This window comes from Carassius auratus, unplaced genomic scaffold (assembly GCF_003368295.1).
Source record: "Carassius auratus strain Wakin unplaced genomic scaffold, ASM336829v1 scaf_tig00026657, whole genome shotgun sequence".
Taxonomy (NCBI): Eukaryota; Metazoa; Chordata; class Actinopteri; order Cypriniformes; family Cyprinidae; genus Carassius; species Carassius auratus.
Window position 1 is genome coordinate 1,562 of NW_020525539.1, and position 21,496 is coordinate 23,057.

Genomic DNA, 21,496 nt, shown 5'->3' on the forward strand with positions numbered 1-21,496 from the left:
ACCCACTTGCTTGTACTGATTAATGCTGTAATTACACCAAAGCATGAACACTTATGTAAAGTGTGGCAGCTATTATTTGATTAAATCTATTGATTTTTACAGTTCCGCACTACAAGGAGGGTTATATGGTCCAGTGGAGGCAGTGCAATATAATACAACTTTATTAACCCCAGAGGTGTGATTTAGTTTCGGGCATACACTGAAGCAGACTCTGAGACGCACAAGTGAAGAGCTAAAAGCCAATTGGTAAGAGTAAGAGAAATAATTATTAATAAATAAAATAATGTCTTATAAAAATATACAGTGAGGTGTAATATTTAATCTAGATACATACTATTTAATTCAATGTTAAATAATGTAAAGAGGAACCCAGAAACAGAATATGGTCAAATATGAGCACAAAGCGAGCAACTCTTTCTGCAGGTTTCATCGCCAGTAGGTGGCGACTGATTATTAGTCATTTAACATTTAAATCTATTTGATTTATGACTTTTGGTTGAGTCATTGGTCAGAACACGATAAGTATTAAACTTAATGTTAAATCTGAAATGTAAGTATGAAGGAGACCAGTCATGCTGCTAATGGGTTTAATTGCATAACGGGAGCTGTAATAAATGAATGAATAACTTGAATGGTTTGATACAAAACATCAAATATTTGTTTTAGCCTACAGATATTTTTAAATAATGAATTTTATTATATTTCAAACTTCGAAACGTGTGACAACTAGACACTGATGAAACTTCCGGTTCGACTTTACCTTCATTAGTCTACTTTTGCCTGAATGTTAATTTGCGTATTTATTGTTTGTATATATATATGAACAAAATATAATACTGTGATGTACGTTTTGGAGGTTTAAATGTTCATGGTTTGTTTTGAAATGTCAAAACCACACAGAACCACAGAAAACACTTTCAACGGCTAATCATATCTAGTGTGATGCCACTGCTGTGACAACTAGCCCCGCGCTACCCAACATCTGAAAGTAATACATGTAAATCTGAAATCTGTCAGAACCGGGCCGAGTTTATTTTCCAATGGGCTGCCCAATCGCATTCGTGATGAATAGCATCACGCTTCCATTGGGTGGCGCTGATCGGGCTCGCGCAGCTGGAGGGATGAGTCTCATCACATGGTCCTGATATGCCCAGAGAAAGTGAGCGATCATCGCAGCCTCTGCGCTCTCGAAACTCAATCAGAGTAGGCGTCAGTGCGCGCGCTCCGCAGCAGCTGAACTGAGAGCACGAGACCAGCCGTGATGCCCAGCCCGGAGGAGAGCTGAGGAGCTGTGATCATGCCCGAGAGGAGCGCACACTAGAAGTCTTGACGGAGGATGGCAGGGATGCTGCGCGCCCGCATCTCTCTCTCTCTGACTCTGTGAGACAGCGCACGGTAAGCGCGCGCGCTTCATCATCCCTCACCGATCGTGCCGTGAAATGTTGAACTTTTGTCTGTCATTTGAAGGCGTTTCACGTGTTTGTCGATCAGAACTTTATGAGACTTGTTAGGTGTGTCACTTTATATAACTATGGTTCTGTGAAGCCTTGATATGCTGTTTGGTTCGAGACGCCAGACAACAGCAGCCTCAGTCAGTCTCAAACACGATTAGGGCTGTGCTGAGATCTTTTTCAGTAGACTGGAGATCGTTGAATGGGTATTCTGAGCTCTTATTGATTCTGGGTTTTCTTGAGAGGGCCGGTGGAGAGGAAGATCCAGTGCTGAGAGTAAATTAATAAGGTAAAATGGTTTTAAAGGGTGTCCTGAATGAGTGTTCAAAGTTAAATTTGGCTTGTCCTCTTTGACTGATAAAAATTAAATAAATAAAAAACATACCAAAAAGTACCAAGGTACAACCTATTCTACTGAGCATCCTATCATGGTTCTATCAAGCCTTTTTTGGAACATGTACTACAGTATATGCTACTGTAATCTGTTGGATATGCTGCATGGGATATGTTTTTGGGATGGGACCATAACACCATGGTTTTATGTACATTTACCATGGTATTTTGGATATGTGCCTTATGCCACCATCCCTTACAAAAAGTATTTTGGCAGTACAGTGATTGTAATACTATGGTACTTTGAAATATTTTATGTTTATTTCATTATAAATAATGGTATCCACAGAATATACATCCAAGAATACCATGGTGGTACACATTATATATATTTTTTTGCAAGTATTTTTAGGCATCTTCTAGTACCATGGTGTGTACAGTATCAGTAGTACTAATATTCAATAGTATTAATATCTGATGGTATTAATGTGCTGTTTTTGTACGGGATGCTATTTAATGTGGTTAATGTCATTGCAGTGTGTTTAGTTTATTTTTGTTTGCACTGGTATATATGATAAAGCAGCATATTTCATAGTGTTTTGGGAGCACAATTAATGGTGTGATCTCTAAGTGTTAAGTTATTCCTCCTGGCCCCGCGGGAGAGACTTTATTCAAGCAAGAAAGTGCCTTAACACCGACAGCTTTTGCCCCCCGGTGCAAGCTGACCGACAAACTGCACGAGTCTGTCCGATACTGTGAATATGGATGAATGAAATCCTCTTACACTGCAGCTCAGACTCACTGTGTGTGAGTGTATGAGAGAGATATGCTGTCTACTGAGGGCTTAGTGACTGATGAACTGTCTTCTGCACCTAATGTCAACTGTGTTGATTTAAGCAGCACTATTATGAGTCAAATGTCTTAATCAGAAATGAAATAAAAAAATATTTGTAGATTTCAGAATTAGGTTCCAGGATTATACAAACTTAACTGACTGAAATCACCCTTTCACATGTCTAATTTTGGGTCAGTTTAATCAAGTCACACCTAAACGTACAGATAATTTACTTTAAATGTGTCCTAATCCACCCACCCTTACTGTATGCCACTCAAAACTCAAAAACTCACAACTAATTTCCTGAAGAATGCCAAGAATTATTATCAAAATATCGAAGCTGCTGATGATCACTGCTTGTAAAGTTCAGCTGTAAATAATTTGATTTATTAAACAATGATTTGTTGTGAAATACAAACAATAACAACCATATATTATAAAATACTAATTATTACTACTACCACTATTACTATTATTATTCAGATATTATAGTTTTTTTGTATTTCACAACAAATTGTAATTATTTAAAATTATATAAAATTATAAAATTATAATAAAAATATTAGGAGGAGTAGTAGTAGTAGTAGTAGAAATTATAATGATTATTGTAGTTTGTTTTGTTGTCGTATGTAATACGTGGACAATATTTTTAAATAATAATAATATGAATAATAGTTATAATATAATAATATGATAAATTATTATTCTTATCATATTCTTTTGTATTACACAAGAAATCATAATTTATTTATTAAATCAAAATTATTATTATTATTGTTTGTATTTGTATTTCACATAGGGCACCACGTAAACCAGGACTGCCACTTGCACCCCCTCCAAAAAAATCAATCAACTATTAAATAAATAAATAAAAAGAGCCATATATATATATATATATATATATATATATATATATATATATATATATATATATATATATATATATATATATATATATATATTGCACACATATGCAATCAAGGCAATATATAAATTTTAAACATGGCAGTACCCTTTAAGGGCGCACCAGCAGCTTTCTTCTGTTTTCTTGCTGGACTCTTCTACTTTAAACATGCCACATCCTTACAGACTGGCTGCATTTTTAACCACATGACCAGAGTCTGTGTTGTGTGACGTGACTGACGGTCATGCCGTCACAGCAGGATGCAGAAACTCGCTCACTGTGGGTTCAGCTAAGTGTTTGAAAGGTGCACCAATGGGTCAGTTTGCATGCAATATATGCATTTGGTGTAGACGCTCTCTCACATGTTAAGGTTTATATGCACGCCATGCACTTCTGCCCCCTTGATGTCAAAGTAGATTCAGGATCAAGTAACACTCGTATACGCCTCTGTATCTTAAGACAGATATGAGCTGAGAGAGAGAGAGAGAGAGAGAGAGAGGGAGGGAAAAATGAATAGTCCCTATGGATTAGAGTGGAATATGTGTGACGGAGGGTAAAGTGAAGGTTTAGGGCACCAGGCGCACTGACTATACGAAAATCCCTTAATAATTAACACCACACAGGCCACGAGGATAGAGGAGGGGAACAAACAGATGGAAACCCACAGCATACGTATGTGACAATTACGTAGAGTGGTCAACATGTTAACTAGAACAAATTCATTCTACTGAGAACTGTTGGGGGATCTCCCAAAATAAATGAAACATGAAACTCTTTTAAAAGGTTTTTCAGTGTGTCATCTTAAACGGATAGTAGACAAAAAATGAAAACCTAATTTTGTTTTGAAACCTGTATGTCTTACAATCTTCTGTTGAACATAAAAAAGATATTTTGAGTGATTTACTATTTATTTATTTATTTATTTATTTATGTCTGTCTTTCTATTCATTTATTCATTATTTTTGGTCCATGTGGAAGTCAAATGGTCACCAAAACAGCTTGGTTAACATTTTTCTATTTTTAATTTTTATTTTGTAGTAAAATGCTGTATTTTACATTAGCGTATCATTATAAAACTCGGTTTGGGTCATCGGCCTTTTGGTGGCACTATAATTGAACGAAACATGAAATTTCCATTAACTACAATACAGTGCTCTAATGCAATGAAATGCAATATTTAATGAATGTATTGGTGTACCATTACGAAACTATTTTAAATACTGATAACTTTGGTTTGATTTAGCTTATATTAATAATTTGGGTCAAGCCCAGAACATAGATACCAATGTCGGCATAGTTGGCAAAGCTTCTTGTTCCTTTGATTTTCTTTGAAAATTCCTAAACAGATGGCCCGATTGTCAACTAATAAGAATCTGATCATGTACAGACCATGCCGGCAAAAAGTTATGGATTTCGTGTTGATATATGATTATGAATATATTATTTAACACATCAATGAATTAGCTTGAATGATGCCAAACTGTGTCTGAGGCTGTATCTCTGTGAAGCTTTGACATATTGACACCAAATGTCACTTCACACTGAAGATGCTATGTCGATTTAGTAACAGCGCCACCTATCAGTCAAAAGTAATAAACCATTATTATTATTACCGTATTTTCTGGACTATAAGTCGCACTTTTTTCATAGTTTGGCTGGTCCTGTGACTTATAGTCTGGTGCGACTTATTTATCAAAATTAATTTGACATAAACCAAGAGAAATGAACCAAGAGAAACATTACAGAGAGGGCGCCCTCTTGCGGCTGTAGACGGTAATGTTTTCTCTTGGTGCTTGGTTCTAAATAAATGTGACTTATAGTCCGGTGCGACTTACCATATTTTTCGGACTATAAGTCGCACCTGAGTATAAGTCAAATCAGTCCAAAAATCATCATGATGAGGTAAAAAAACATATATAAAAGTCGCACTGGACTATAAGTCGCATTTGTAGAGAACCAAGAACCAAGAACCAAGAGAAAACATTACCATCTACAGCCCTCTCGCGGCTGGAGATGGTAATGTTTTTCTATTGGTTCATTTCTCTTGGTTAATTTCTCTCGGTTCATATCAAATTAATTTTGATAAATAAGTCGCACCTGACTATAAGTCACAGGACCAGCCAAACTATGAAAAAAAGTGTGACTTATAGTCCGGAAAATACGGTAAGTGTGTGTGTTACTCAGAAGAAAGTATGTCATATACAGGTTTGGAATGCCATAAAGTTGACATTTTTTGATGAACTACTACTTGAACTAACTCTTATTTAATGAATAATTGTATTATTCTTGATGGTTCTTGAGTGGACTACACTGTTGAGTTTGTGGTGCAAAGTGCCACAAAGGACCTTCAACATGCAAAGCACAAAAGGCTTTTATGCGTATTTTTTTAGTTATTTATTTTTTTAGTTTTAGTAATTTTGCTTTTGTATAATTTCATTTTTAAAAAATCATATTTTTATTTCATTTACCATCATATGTCATAATTGTATCATATTTATTAAGTATTCTTATATATATATATTAACATTTACTGTAACGTTGATGTTGTTTTATTTTTCAGTTCAGTTTTTCAGGTTATTTAACTATAACAACCCTGGCGTATGTCATGACAAAATGTTTATTTTTGGGAGAACTATCCCTTCAAATGATCTAGGATAATGTTTATCAGTAAGGCAGTAATCACATATTTAGGATTGTTTATGAATAAAGCAATGGAAAGCACTTTAGCGGTGTGTCCCCTCTATTGTCTAAGGCAGTCATGACCTTGCTATCAATAATTTAGAACCATGTTAAAACCATCTGATGCTGAAATAAGTCTTTGGTTCAGGGTTTATAGAACAACATTACATTAAAATTGATCATATTTACTTTCTTTATGCATGCTTCTGGTCTTATTGGGAATAATTTGTGACATTATTTAAAAAAGAAAATGTCTTCATAAATGTACCCTTGTTGTTAAATGGGAGTAAAATGTGTTGAATGATGCTTCTTTATTCTTGTTTTTAAAAAAAGCAGGTTTCTATTCAGAACCAAATAGCATTCAACAAGCAAAAGAACCCTTATGTGGTGCCATTTTCATAAGAGCCTTTTGGTTTCTGGGTTTTTAGAGCACCAGTACACCGATGGCTTTCTTTTTGAAACCTGTGGTATCGGGCCAAAAAACCCTTTTTGGTTCTAAAGGAAACTTTTTTTTTCAAAGAGAGCAAAGGTGTTGTTATTCACAGCTGAACAAGAGAGTTTGGTTCAGTGACATCATCTTGTGTCTGCTGGGTGGAGAGGCGGTGACCCGAGGAACATCGAGGCCGACAGAAAGTGAGATTCGTGCTGCTGTTCCTCTCATCCACGCAGACAGGAACCCCCCTCGCTCTTGATTTCTCATCACTGGCTATCATATGGTCAGGAAATAGGAGTGGGCTGCACCAAACTCAATAGGCATTTAAGCACTTAGGAGTATTTCGGGGCCTGTTGTGATACGCATTAGACTAACAGGCTTCATCCATAACACTACACAATATTGATTCATTTCCTCAGGGCGAAGGGCATAATAGCCTTTATCTATTTTCTCTCCGTATCACCCTTGTTGCCTAATCACTTTGACTGTTTGCTGCCATTAAAGTGCTTAAAATGCCAACACCAAAATCTCCGAATGGTCAGTAAAAAGGATAAAGCATTTGGGGTGTGTATTTGACATCATTGATGTACCAGCGAGATGGATTTAGTAACATTTCACTCTGAAGCCACCGGGTTTGTGTTTATAATTGATAGTTCCTACTCCTGAATCAGACGTCTGTTGTCGTGATGCTCCATATCAGGATTATTAATCAGAAGAGGAAATGGTGAACTTGCGTAGAGACAGGACGCTGGGTTTTCCCCATTCTGACTGAAGGAACCTTTGTAAGTGGTCGCAGCTAATGCGTATTGACCTATTTTTTTGTGAGGATGGTTTGAGATCAGCTCTCCATGTCCTCTTTTGGCCCCGCTGAGTCCTGGTTTCTGTAGCTCACTGTGATAGTGCGCAACAGGAAAAGTGCAGCGTGCCTGTGAGCTGCAGAGCATCCGCCTAGAAAACACAGCAAACTCAGAGAGTGAAAGAGAGGAAGAGATTTGGGGGTTGTGGAACACAGCTGACTAGGCCAGAAACTTGGTTTTGCTTCAGGGCCGAAATTGTACAAGTGGTGATCCGAAATTGTTCTGTTTTTAGTTGAAAAGGGTTTCATGAAAATGCCCCCTAATTGTGCTTTCAAGCCCTCCTGGGAAGTCATAATTATGATGTCAGACATGTTCAAATAACCACATCAACTCTATACATCTACAATTGATGAATACAGAATGCACATTGGATGAGGTTTTTTTATGGTTTTATTCAATTTTGAAGGAGCTTTTTACGTATACATTTACATATACATATTTTCTATCATAATTGTACAATACGATGGGATTTTGTACATGCAACTTAGATTATTTTATTATAAATATGAAATAAAACCCCACTAATTTCAACAGATACACCATTAATAGTTGCTGCATTCATTGCATTTCCTCACTAACTTGGACGCAATTTAATAAAGAAATAGAGCATGAAGAAAATCCTCAGAATCTTTCTTTCTGACACAATAACTAAGTAACTTAGCAACTTTTTCTTCAAACTGTTACTATGCAGTTGGCCTGAAAGAGAAAACTGTCCATACTTTCCGCTCACAAATCTGAGAATCTAACAAATATTTATAAATTGTGTTATGAATTGTGGTCTTGTGTAACACAATGATACATGAGACCAAATTTGAGTTGCTCTGAGCATTTGCAGCAACGCACTTGCCTAGAATATGTTTCCAGGTTTCCTTATATCTTACCCAAAATTGTGCAAAAAGACATGCACCTTTGTTCATTTGTCAGAGTTGGATTGTCCCTGCACATCCCGCAATGCACTGCTAAATTGGAATAGGCCCAAATTGAGAAACTGGCGGAAATACTGGATCATCTTGATAATCTCAGTCAGTTTAGCAGATCCAGTCTGTTTCTGGAGTCCCAGCAGTCTGCAGGGAAGGCAGACATTATGTTGACCCCATTCATTTCACCGCTGTATTACTATATAAGATGTTCTTCTCACTGTTGCATACAAAAACAACAGGATGTATGACTTAAAAACAGACTATTTTGTAATGAAAATGCAGGCAAATGGAGCCGTGGAGACCGAGATCAAGACATTGCAATGTTTATTTATAGTTTATTTACAATCACAATCTCGGTGCCGTCGCCTTGGCAAACGGCAACAGCATCCTTATCAAAACAACACCTACATGTTTGTTGCGAGTCGCAACAGTCTGCAGTTTGTCAGGAGGTGACAGAGTAAGATGCGGTAGGAAATCAGTTGTGGTAGTTCAAAGAATCTGTGGTCTTACAAATGAAGAAACACACGTTGCTGCGCAGGAACACGCTCACACACACCCTTGCTGTGCTGTCCTCTTTTACCAGTGTGTCATATGAAGCAACGGCAGACACCAGTGCAAGTCTATTTTTAGCAAGTGCCTGCAAGACGCAAGCACATATGTTTAAGTGCCGCTCAGCGGAATAGCACTGTTAGCTATCTTTGCATCTTGTTGTATTATCATAAACGAGACATGTACGTACCATATAGTGCAATAATTTGAATAATAATAGAAATGTTTTTTATGAAATGTCCCCGTTTTTATGCATTCAAAGATTGTGCAGACTGGAGGGTTGGACTGCTAATGACACTTTTCACTGTACAAATTGGTGTCCTGTTACTTTTCAATAAGCATTAAAAGCACAAACTCGATGTTTTCTGGTGTAATAGCTATTAGAGATGGTAGGCAACTACTGTGTAACACAAAAATGAATCTAGCATGAACTGTAGATGTTAAACACATTACATATCTGTACTACTTTAAAATGGTGATTCTGGTCTCCCAGAAGTCTTGACCTGTATCCATCAAATAAAATAAATGCCAAAGTTGGATTTTTTTTCATTCAATGCCGTGTTATTTTTGTGTTGCTTATATACTTCGCTGAAAAAAACAGATATAGGGCTTACTTTGAAACAGTTTTCACTAAATAAAGCTGAAAACAGAAATTAAGGGACCAAGCACTACAGAAGCAAGCAAAGTAGCATCAGACCAACTGCAGCAAGTAATTGAAGTCATTTTAAGATGATTTAGTCAAAATGCCTGAAAAATCATTAAAACAACCACTAGTAATATGATTTAAAGGGCTATCACTTTGGACCAAAAGGTGGTGATGTTACTAAATGTAATCCATCGATGTTACGATGTGGTGTGTTCTGTGTGAGGTGACAATGGCGCACACAAAATTTGGTGTCAATATGTCAAAGCTTTGCAGAGATACAGCCTCAGACGTAGTCTAGCATCATCCCTGAGATTTGTAGCAGCGCTATAAAAAAAACGGTTTCGTCTATCAATATGAAATCAATAGCTTTTTGTCACATAGTCTGAAGATGGCCTGACTCAAATTTGGCGAAAAATAGTATAAGTGGAGTTCAAAAAAGAAACTTTGTGTCGGCTTGACACAAAGTATATTTTGAGATCAGTTGCATCACAATAGGCTAATGGAATCAAAAGATTTTTTTTTCTTCTTTTGCAAATTCCATTATTAACAGTTAATGAATGGTTTAATACTTTTGACCGATAGGTGACGCAGTTACTAAATCGACATGGCATCTTCAGTGTGAAGTGACATTTGGTGTCAATATGTCAAAGCTTCGCAGAGATACAGCCTCAGACACAGTTTGGCATCATTCAAGCTAATTCGTTGATGTGTTAAACAATATATCCGTAATCATATTTCGTAATGGTATACCAATGCATTCATAAAATAATGCATTTCATTGCATTAGACTAGAGCACTGTATTGTAGTTAATGGAAATTTCATGATTTGATCAATTATAGTGCCACCAAAAGGCATGTGCCGATGACCCATACCAAGTTTTATAATGATACGCTAATGCTTTTGTAAAATACAGCATTTTACTACAAAATTAAAAATGGCTGATGGGCAAAATGGCAGATATGGGAAAATCAGATATCATTTGACTCGGCATGATGCCCTGAATCTAATGAGATCCATGAATTTTGGACAAAATGTTGAGCAGTTATAGGCAAAAATAGTAATTTTTCATATCTCCTGACCTTTAGGTGGTGCTATGTCATTTTCTTATATGCTTTTGTCATGTTTATTAGTATAAAATATTAATAAATATATTATAACACGTGAATTTGTTGACTAAGCCGACAGAACCAGTCAATATCCACTGACCAGGTGAAGTAGCCTGTGTTACACTATGTTCTACAAATATCATTACATATTTTTATTTACTGTTACTCCAGAATCGAAAACTATAATGACGAAAAGAACGGTAGTATGTTTGCCTAGCTTTTTTGCTCGCATAGTTCTCATGTAGCATTGTTTGCAATGTGTGTTATTTGTATATTATAATATGTAATCATGTAGGCATAATGTCCATAATAGCCTATACATCAGACATTGCACTGCCATGGTGTTGGTTTTGAGACTTGCGTGTTAGATCGTTTTTCTTCCACCCAGGCTACGAGTAAAATATGTAACGTATGCCATAAAGCAGGTCGTAAAACTACATAGTGCTGCTTTAAAGTATAAATGTGTATTTATTAATTTATTTTAGTTTAATCTTTAATTAAAAACATTTACTTCAACTTAAATGGATTTATATCAGTTAAATTGCAAGCTATTATTTAATTGAATAATTACATTTTATTCCAGCTTTATTTCAATTACTGAAAAACTAAAACTACCAATTTAGTTTAAGTTTACAATAACAACACTGATATTATTTTTAATATAGTTAAAAATAATTAAATACAATTAAATATTAGTTCATTTTAGGTACCAAAAATGTTCAGTAGTATTTAGCTGTGGCCCACATTTTCTATACAGCTGTTACCTCATGATTTCATACCTTATAAAAAAAAAAATCAACTTTTAAAAATGTGGAACCCAAGAAGTGACCTAATTTGGATCCTTTCTACATCATGGTGGGAAGAATTATTATTATTATTATTATTTATTTTTAATTGTATTTTTTTTTTTTTACAAATATTGCATTGACCGCACCATTGCTTAACAATTTTCATTATTTTATTGGGAAATCTAAGTTTATTATTAACTATAAACCCAAAATTAGCGGCTAAATAATCGGCTAAATCGGCAACGGTTACTCATTATTTTACTAGTGTTTATATCATTTTAATGTATATTGCCAGAAAATGACTAAATCAAAACAAATCGTAACATAAACCATAATACATTTAAATAACATAATAGTAGAAAATTAAACAGCTCATAAAAAATTTAGCTTGACCACTTGTGGACAATCAACATTTCATGGTGGTTAGGCACCTTTTGTAAGTATTCCTTTTTTTTTATATATATATATATATATATATATATATATATATATATATATATATATATATATATATATATATATATATATATATATATATATATATCATATTTTACACCCTGTTCATGGACTGAGCCTAATCCAGCTGCCAGGCATTAGACTCTCAAAGAAAGCTCTTTTATTCCTCAGTATAGCAGGTGAGGCTTGTGCTAAAGTGATTGGAGGATAAGAGAGCTCTATTTCGGGAGTTTTCTTTGTTGAATTAATTTTGCTTATTTATGCATGCACCTCCACATGAAAGCATCCCGCGGTCCCTAGTGGAACTGATGAGTTGTGGAATGAGAGGAGTTTTAGCTCTTTCTTTCTCGCTCACGCTCACTCTCTCTGTCTGATTCACTTCTCTCACGTCTTCGGTTCTTTCTACCCATTTTTCCTTCTCTCTTTCTTTGCAGATGAATGGAAAAGTCACTAAAGTGTTTATTCCCAGTGCGATTGTGTTTTATTGAACTTGAAGAACAGATTTGTGTCGGATCGATATCTCTGATCAATAGCTAGAGTGTTCTGAGAACTACGGAGGACTCTAATGAGATTGTTAGTAACCCAATTAGCTGCAAAAACCAGCTTATGAATTATGCAAGCTGTTATGCTTGCCTGCCATATCAAAAATAAACTTAACACATTATTATCATCCTGATTAGTGGTGAGCAAGGTCAGTGAATGTCAGTCTTCATTAACAGTTTCATGACTTCGAATTTGGCTTGACCTTCACCATCATTTTTGAGCTAAACAATATATTCTGTCTTTCCAATCAATGACTTTAAATCACGTGAAAGAAGGGAAGTGATATATCAAATTGATAGACACTTTTATTTGAAATAGACATGACTTTTAATATATAATGCTCTTTTTAAAATGGAAAGGAGGCATGTTTTGCACTGAATTAATTATGATGGATTTCTGGATTATTCCACCACATTTACTGAATTGCAGTTCGTTATAGTACATAAGATGAAGTTTTGCGACTATTTAGCATGCATTCATCTCAGAGCGAGAAAAGAGGTTAAGGAAAGATGGATGGACCGATGAGCGGTTGGTCAAATTCGACTGGGAATACATTTTTCATAACTCTGTCAGGCGTAAACCTGCCTTGGCTTTCAAGCTGCATAAAATCAATGAGTGCACCATTAACCTACGATTGCACCGGTTCACTCCGCCGCTGTCCTCCATAGTTCATGACTGAATGCCAACACCAACAGATCCAGAGCAGTGTATGTGCTGTACTATAGAAACAGTGTAGAAGGACATCAGAGAAACACAGATGTATGTATTAGTGTTGTGCATGCTTACTGGTTAGCATAAAACCACTATGAGACTGAATAATCACTGTTTTGAAATCCCACATTACTCTGAAAATAGATCTTAAAGGAATATTCTGAACTAGTGTCTTACATATAAACTTCAGTGTACACCATTTTTCAGATTGCTCGCTTTTTTAAAGGAATACTTAAAGGAATACAAAGTTTGTTCCCACAAATAAAGCCCTCAAACAATGGTAAAACTGAAAAAGAGCAACTTTAAAGCTTAAAGTTTTAACCCTTAATTGGCCCCATATACTTCCATTGTAAGAGAACATTTGATAATTCTTATTATTATTATTTTGGTTTTATCCAGAATGATCTGATTTAAATTTAGAGCAAATAAGCAAATTTTATTCACTTTTTAAAATGCTGTTTTTGTAATACTTCTATTTAGCTCAAAAAAAATACTTCTAGGAATTCTTAAAACACTAATAATATAAAACATAGAATCATTTATAGACACACACACAAATATTTAAATGTATATTTTTATTAAATACATACAAATATATGAATGCAATTATATATTTTTACATTTATGAAATATGTTTAGATTATAAAATAAGTCAAATGAATGTTTACAAATGTATACAATTTATAAAAAAAAAAAATTACGGATTGAGTCAAAATGAATTTTTATTGATAGTCATCATTGTGTCATATGCTGTTGACTAAATGTAATTTGTATTGAACCCTGAATTTTTCCTTTAATAAATGAAATTATTAATAATAATTACATTTTCCTTCAAGACAAATGGTTTTGAAATAATGCATTTACAATGGTAGTCTATGGGTTTGAGAGTTTAGAAGCAGAAATGTGAAGCCTTTTTGAATCAGTTCATAATTAAGAGTTATTTGAGCTGTAAAGTTGTGTAAATCATCTTTTTCCTACTCTGAGAAACTTTTGGTGACACATATGCATAAACATGAGGTTGAAAATCATTGGGAATATGGTTTTAAGAACAAGGCTTTATTCTTAAAATCAAAATCTTTTTGAGGCTTGAGTTGTGATGGATTGTTAGTGGGGGATTATTAAAGAAGCTCCCTTTGTCTTTTTGCTGCATACTGTACACTTCAAACGTCTCACATGGCTGTTATATATTATTCATGTGAGAATTATGTAACGGTGCCTACGTTGTGAAATGTCATAGAAGATTCAGAGGAGTTTGTTAGGCATCAGGTTCACAGATCTGATGGTGGATGGAAAAGACAGTTAGACTTTATACTGCTACAGACAATCAAGCGTCGCTCTGCTTTGTTCTCCCGCTGGAGAAGGAGTTGTGGAGCGGTGAAAGGCCCTTGTGTGTTTTGTGTGTTTGATCACGATGTGTCCCGGTTGCAGTGGTGTGTGGGTGTGGGTTTGTGCGCTGATGTGGAGGCAGGGTGGAGGTTGCCTGCACCGTTGCAGAAGAAGGTGGAAAGTGGGTGAGTCATCCAAAATTAAACCACAAGAGCTAGAGCAGATTTGTGCGCTCTGGGGCTGCCTCTGTACACACACAACTGCACACTCACACACACACACCTGATGATGCAGGTTAATTAATGATTAACCTTCCCATTTTATGGAATAATAAAATACCTTTTACCTAAATTAAGAACTTCATAATCAGACGACTGTCCAACTAACACCAGATTAGTTGAACAAAAAGTGTCAATTGAATTGATTCACGGTTTATTTATTTATTTATTTTATTTGATTCAAAAGTAATGTTTTATCCAGAATAAAAACAGAATAAACCGATTTAAAATAAAGTACAGCAGACTGATTCAGTAACTTTTAAAATGCTGTTAAAGCTGTTAAAGGTTTCTTATAAGTCTTTGCCTGATGGTATTAAGTACAAAAAGTAAAGTATATATATATATGTGTGTGTGTGTGTGTGTGTGTGTGTGTGCTATTATATTATTTATAATTTTTATTGAATACAAATTGTATATATATATATATATATATATATATATATATATATATATATTAGAGGTGGGCATAGATTAATTTTTTTAATCTAGATTAATCTCACTGTGATCTTGAAATTAATCTAGATTAATCTAGATTAAAATGGCTCATTCGAATTCTGCCGAAGGCATTCAGAATATGTGTGTTACCCAAATAAAATTGACAAACAGTAAGTCTTTGAGAAGGGGTTTGTCAAGCTAGGTGCTGCATTAGAAAAGGGGCTCATCTCCTGTTTCCAAAATGTATCACAAACTGCTTGAAAAAGCTGTAAACTAATTCCACATTGCACAAGCGGGGACCCGGTGAAGGTTGTACCAGTGGGCCCTGTTTGAAATGGTCTAATTTGTATGTTCATTTATTTTTATTTATTTGTGCTATTTACACAATGTTCAAGGTTTTTTTTCAAGTTTGTAGGTGTCAAGGTACAGAAAATAAATAATTAAATGTAAAAAAGCACTGGATAGTCTTCAATGTAAAAATGAAATATACATTCAAACCTACATTTATTCAGACACCTTCAACATTTCTCACATTATTACAGTTTTGCTATATATATATCAAAAAATATATCTAGTGTCTGAATAATTTTTGGTTTGACTGTTAAAACTACAAAGTAGTCAAGAGCAGTGAGTGATTTTCATTTTCATTTTCTTGGATTAACATTACAGCAGCCAGTAGCTAAATTATGCGCGGTCACTTTAAGAGACGATGAACGCATCCAATATAATACACATCCCATTCTCTTCCTCAACTGTTTACTTTCACTTAAGTTAAGAAATAACTGACAGTTTTTTCGAGCATAATTTCCAAGGTGGATATTTTGACATATTTCGTATGTATTTTTCTTTCACATCTTGTTGTTTGTTTCAAACTGCGATTTGTATTTGTTCGTTCCGGTGCAGGAGTGCAACTTCGCAGAAGAGAGCTCGGTTCAGTGTCGCTGTCCGTTAGGCCGGCCTTAACCAGTCGATTATATAAAATATCAAGGTGAAAGTCATCATAGCTTGCTTAGTATAGACCCCGCTCCCAACTTTGAGAATAGATTAACGGCGATATTTTTTTTAATCGCCCGATAAGAGTCTCGCGTTAACGCATCACGTTAACGGCGATAACGGCCAACCACTAATATATATATATATACATATATATATATATATATATATATATATATATATATATATATATATATATATATATATATTAGTGGTTTATATATATATATATATATATATATATATATATATATATATATATATATATATATATATATATATATATATATAAACTTTTTAAAAAAGTACCTATATATCAATTTCAATATTTTTTTATATTTTACAATTAAAAAAAATATTTATATAGTTAGTTAGCAGAGACAAATCCCAACAGACTAAAGGCTGTAATTAAAACAAAACGTTGTTCAACAAAATACAAAATACTGACACAAGGGGTTGATCCCTTTTCTAACCCAGTAATAATAAAAAAATAAAAAAAAAACTCTAATATTGGTGTTTTATCTTTCACATCATTTTTTAATAAATTGTACTGACTAAATACAGCTTGATAAAACTTAAACTCTGAACAAAGCAAAAACATAATTTCAGGCTGCAAAGCAACAAGATGTGATTATTTTAAAAGGTTATCTTCTATACCCATATTTAAGCATCTGTTTAGGCCATTTTGCAGGATCTTTAATCAACGCTTTGAGAAACGAACGAATCGTTTACCATCGTCAGTCTGGTGTTCCTCACAGGACGTCTTGTTGTCTGTCATGTGTCAGAGCTGAGGGTTGGGAAAATGCAGTCAGGTTCTGAGATAACCCCGTCAAAGTCACAGACAGAAGACATGTCTGTCAGTCGCTGCTGGTGGTTTGCACACTGGAGGCTCTCTGACGCCGACCAGATCAAGAGAAGCGTCGCCCAGTGGAGAAGAGCAGGGGGTGTTTCTCTGTCAGAAATACAGGGCATGGAGACCAAAAAGAGAGATAAAATGAGTAAAAGAGCATTTGTAGCACGGGATTGGTTCTTTCTGGCTGCGTGCAGGGCTGTTTTAGCACTCAGATTGCTTTCCGACGTCTGAGCTCTCCTCAGGGAAATACAGGGACGCAGAATCAGCGTATGAAGGAGAGCGTACACTGAGCGGCCTGATGGATTGGCTTGGGAGATGTGTCTCACTGTCTCTTTTTTTTTGGGAAGGGGGATGTGTGTAAAGCCAGGGCGGGCCACTAACGTTTATAAAGCAATATGAGTTTGTGAAAACCCAGAGATGTTGTCAGGCTGTGAAAAATGCCGTTAAGTCGCAATGCTTATCAGTACTTTAATGGTACAGTTGAGGTCAAAATTTTACATAAACTTTTCAGTATCTGCTAAATGTTCATTATTTTACCAAAATAAAAGAAAAATCTTTCAGGTCGCACAAATTATTTGGCTTTCCAGGATCTTTTGTGTATTTGAACCATTTCCAACAATGACTGTATGATTTTGAGATCCATCTTTTCATCTTGAGGACAGCTGAGGGACTTTCATGCAACTTTTGCCGAAAGTTCAAACGTTCACTGGTGCTCCAGAAGGAAAAACCATGCATTAAGAACCTGGAGGTGAAAACGCTTTGACATTTAAACAAAAAAAAAAAAAAAAAAGTACACTTTGGTTCAGAAGTTTACACCCCTGCTCTTAATGCATCGAGTTTCCTTCGGGAGCGTCAGTGAACGTTTGAAGTTTTTGTAATAGTTGCATGTAAGGGTTGTTAAATAGGATGAAGGGTTACGTAGAAGATCAGATGAGGCTGGGGAGGGACAGTGGTTTGGGATCTGGGATGCATGTCTAACCTCAAGAAGGACCAATCCAGCTGCAGTAAAAAAATTATCGCAACAGTTTTTATCACCTCTGTTCCCTTGAGTAACACAACCCAATCATAGATTTCTAGGACATCTGTCTCATAAGTATCTCTGGATAAAAGGGCCTTTGTTGCACTGTTGCAATTTGCCAAACTGCAAGTTCACCTTTTTATGGCAAGTTTATGGGCAAGTACATAATAATCCTAAAATCAAAGTCCTGGATCTGTACGTTTATATTTATATATATATATAATAAATGCATAGTTATATTTTTGATCAATAAATGTGCCTTGCTGAGTATAAGATTTCAAATAGCAATGTTCGAATGGTGGTGTTACAATGTTTTTATCTTGTTTATTTGCTGTTAAGAGTCTCAAGAAAATCTCTCAGATGAATTTACTAAAATAGCTTACACTAAACTGGTTGAGCTATCTTGCAAAAATTTAATAGCATGAACCTTGCAAACGTTGCCAAATTCAGTGACTAGATCTTCTTTTGAAGCGCTAAATGTTGTAGCCTCTGCTGCCTTGTAAACAGAAGTTTATTTCCTGGTGGACTGATAAAAACCTGTGCTCCCTGACTCCTGGAAATTGCATAAAGCAGTCAGTCAGATCAGAACTCACTCTTGCCACTGATGTGTGCAATCCGCAGCCTGTCAGTGCACATGCTATCTGAGCCCAAATCTAGGTCAAATTATGGCATGAAGTGTCTAATGAGACCAAATGCACATTTCGTGTTTACAAACTCCTTATCTGAATTGGTTTATACAGATTTTTAAAATCCCAATCCTGTAACTTCCCAACCCGGAAGCTAGCAGTGAGTCTACAACACATCGGAGCATGATGGATAATGTAGTCCAAAATCTGTTGAGCTTTCTGCTTCTCTTACCCTATTTTCTGAGAGCTGGGTCTTTCTTGTCTCACAGCAGTTGTGAGTACAGAGGAGGAGCAATGAATTATTAAATGTGCAGTGTTTGAGCAGAAATAGAAACCTGCTTTCAGAAGTGTGAAAATATTGCTCATCAACAGAGAAAGGGGACAGGGTGCACTGTTTGTATTAAGGAACTAGAACAATCTATAGGGGTTGTGCAAAAGGATCTTGACAATGACGCATCTATCCATCTATCCACTGATAGTATTGTGATTATTACTCAATTAGATTAACCTACGCATATTATCACTGTATTATTTATTTATTTAAAAAGTGCAATTTTCTAGTAATCAACCGTAATCATATTAAAATGTATTTGTTGCATTATTTCTAAAACACACACACATATATATATATATTATATATATATATATATTATTTTTTTTCTTGTTTATTTGTCATTTATATTTTCATTTAGAAATATATATTATTTTATTATTTGTATTATTTGTATTTATTGTACTATTTTTAAATATTTAAAAATTTATTAATTTAAAATATAAATAAAAATACATTTAAAATACATTTTTTTTTTAATTCTTTTAAATGTTGAAGTTTAAAATTACATTTATTTCTGCTCTTTTTGTTACATTTAAAAACAATTAATTTAGTTGAATTTCTTTTTTGCCTCTGATTCTTATTCTTATAAAGATTTTCGTTTAAAATAGTGAACAGAAAATCATTGCAACTGAGAGTGGTAAATGGGATTGGGATTCGAACCTTTGTCAGTATGGTCATATAACAATAACAAACCACGAACTACGAGTTTTGCATCAGTAAATTGCTGCTTGTTGTTAGTAAGGTAGTTGTTAAGTTTAAGTGTTGGGTCGGATTAGGGATGTAAAATAAGCACTATTAAACAGCCAATTTGTTAATAATAGGGATGCTTATAAGCAACTAGTAGATTGTGTTGATTGGTCCATGTACTAAAGTGTAACTGTCAGTAGTGTTAGAATTGAGGATGGGTGGCGGGGTTGTTCTGGTCCTCCCATAAGCATTAAGGGACCCCCATAAATCCCAAAAAATGAGCTTGGGGAGTCCCCTGGTATAATACTGGAACTATAATACTTGAAACATGAAACTAATGAAAATTAAAATGAAATGAAAAGTGTTGATTGCTGTTATAAATTTAGACCTGCTCATGTCACATCACACCCATATATTTTTTTTATGTGTTTCTATAGCGTTGCACATTATAAGCACACAGTGGCTGAAACCTCTGAGTTTTTCTGCGTCCGTGCTAAATGAATCTTGCAAATTTTCTCATCATAAGCAACAAAGTGCAAATGATTGAATTACGTAAGTACCATACAGTGTATGGACAGCTTCATTGATTATAACAGGACTTTTGAGTGCAGTTTAAATCTCTGACTAGAGACTAAGTCAGTGATAATGTTTTACTCTAATGTAAATCAAAGTGTTATAATTAGTAACTTATAATATATAAATTATTGAGTTGTGCTCACTTTAAATACAAATCCGACAAACAGCCACTAGGTTGTTAGGTTTTCTGAGCGATAACGAGGATAAGACAAAAAAAAAAAAAATGAATGAATCATAAACAAAAGATTAAAAGAAACGTGCTAAGTTTGCAATTACATTGATTTTTGTGGAGAAATATATGGGTTTTTTTATTTATTTTTTCATTTATAGGGTATTGGATCTGGTTAGGGAGACCCCCCCCCAAGAGCTTTGACACAGTTTGAACACTGACTGTCAGTATTTGTGCACCTCAGCTCATTGTTTCAACAACTGCACCACATCTCCTAATGATACAAGGTCTTTTCTACTCGAAAACACTTGACACATATATGGCAAGTGCTGATAAATGGAATTTAATTAAACTACTGATGGGAATGTGTATGACTGTTTGTTGTTTATCTGCTCATACAGGTTATGAGCAGATAAACTTCTGAAGTGCAAACACACTCCCTGTGCCTGTTACTCTGAGTGCAGCTGTAATGATGTAGAGGAGTCGGGACACCAGACAGGACTGCTGGGACACACAATCAAAGTTTAGTCACGGTTCAGAGTGAATGACAGCCCTCACACGCTTCTGCATCACTGACACTAGAGCTTAAGGAAAGGGTTTGTCATTCTCACACTCAACATGCTTCAGACGGTAGCTGTGAAAGAGAGTAGTGTTATGGAGAAGTGTGCTGAAGCCGGTCTGACTAGTTTAGAGTTAAGATGCTTTATGAGAAGTTAAGCACTGAGATCATTTTAATCTGCTTTGAGCAGACGTTTGATACATTAGGACATGTGGAGACAAATTCAGTCAGTGTCGTATCCCATGTTTTTACAGTGTATTTGAGGCGTTTAGACAGTCTTCAAACTCTATGAGAAGACCTAAGTGTTTAGAGAAAGCCTACAGTGACTGTACACTTCAAATAGAACTGGAGAGCTGCAAACTTCAGAAGTTTAGTATTAAAGAAGTTCTTCATGCCTAGAGGACAGAAAAACCATCCAGCCGTTGGGACG

General features: G+C 35.1%; 1 protein-coding gene across 1 annotated transcript in view; it reads left to right on the forward strand.

Annotated features, from left to right (window-relative positions):
* The first annotated feature begins 1,262 nt into the window (after positions 1-1,262).
* LOC113078820 (lck-interacting transmembrane adapter 1-like) overlaps positions 1,263-21,496 on the forward strand; it is a 37,237-nt gene continuing 17,003 nt past the window's right edge. The window contains exon 1 of the mRNA XM_026251133.1: positions 1,263-1,395. The gene's annotated coding sequence lies outside the window, so the exon portion shown is untranslated. The remainder of the gene's footprint in view (positions 1,396-21,496) is intronic.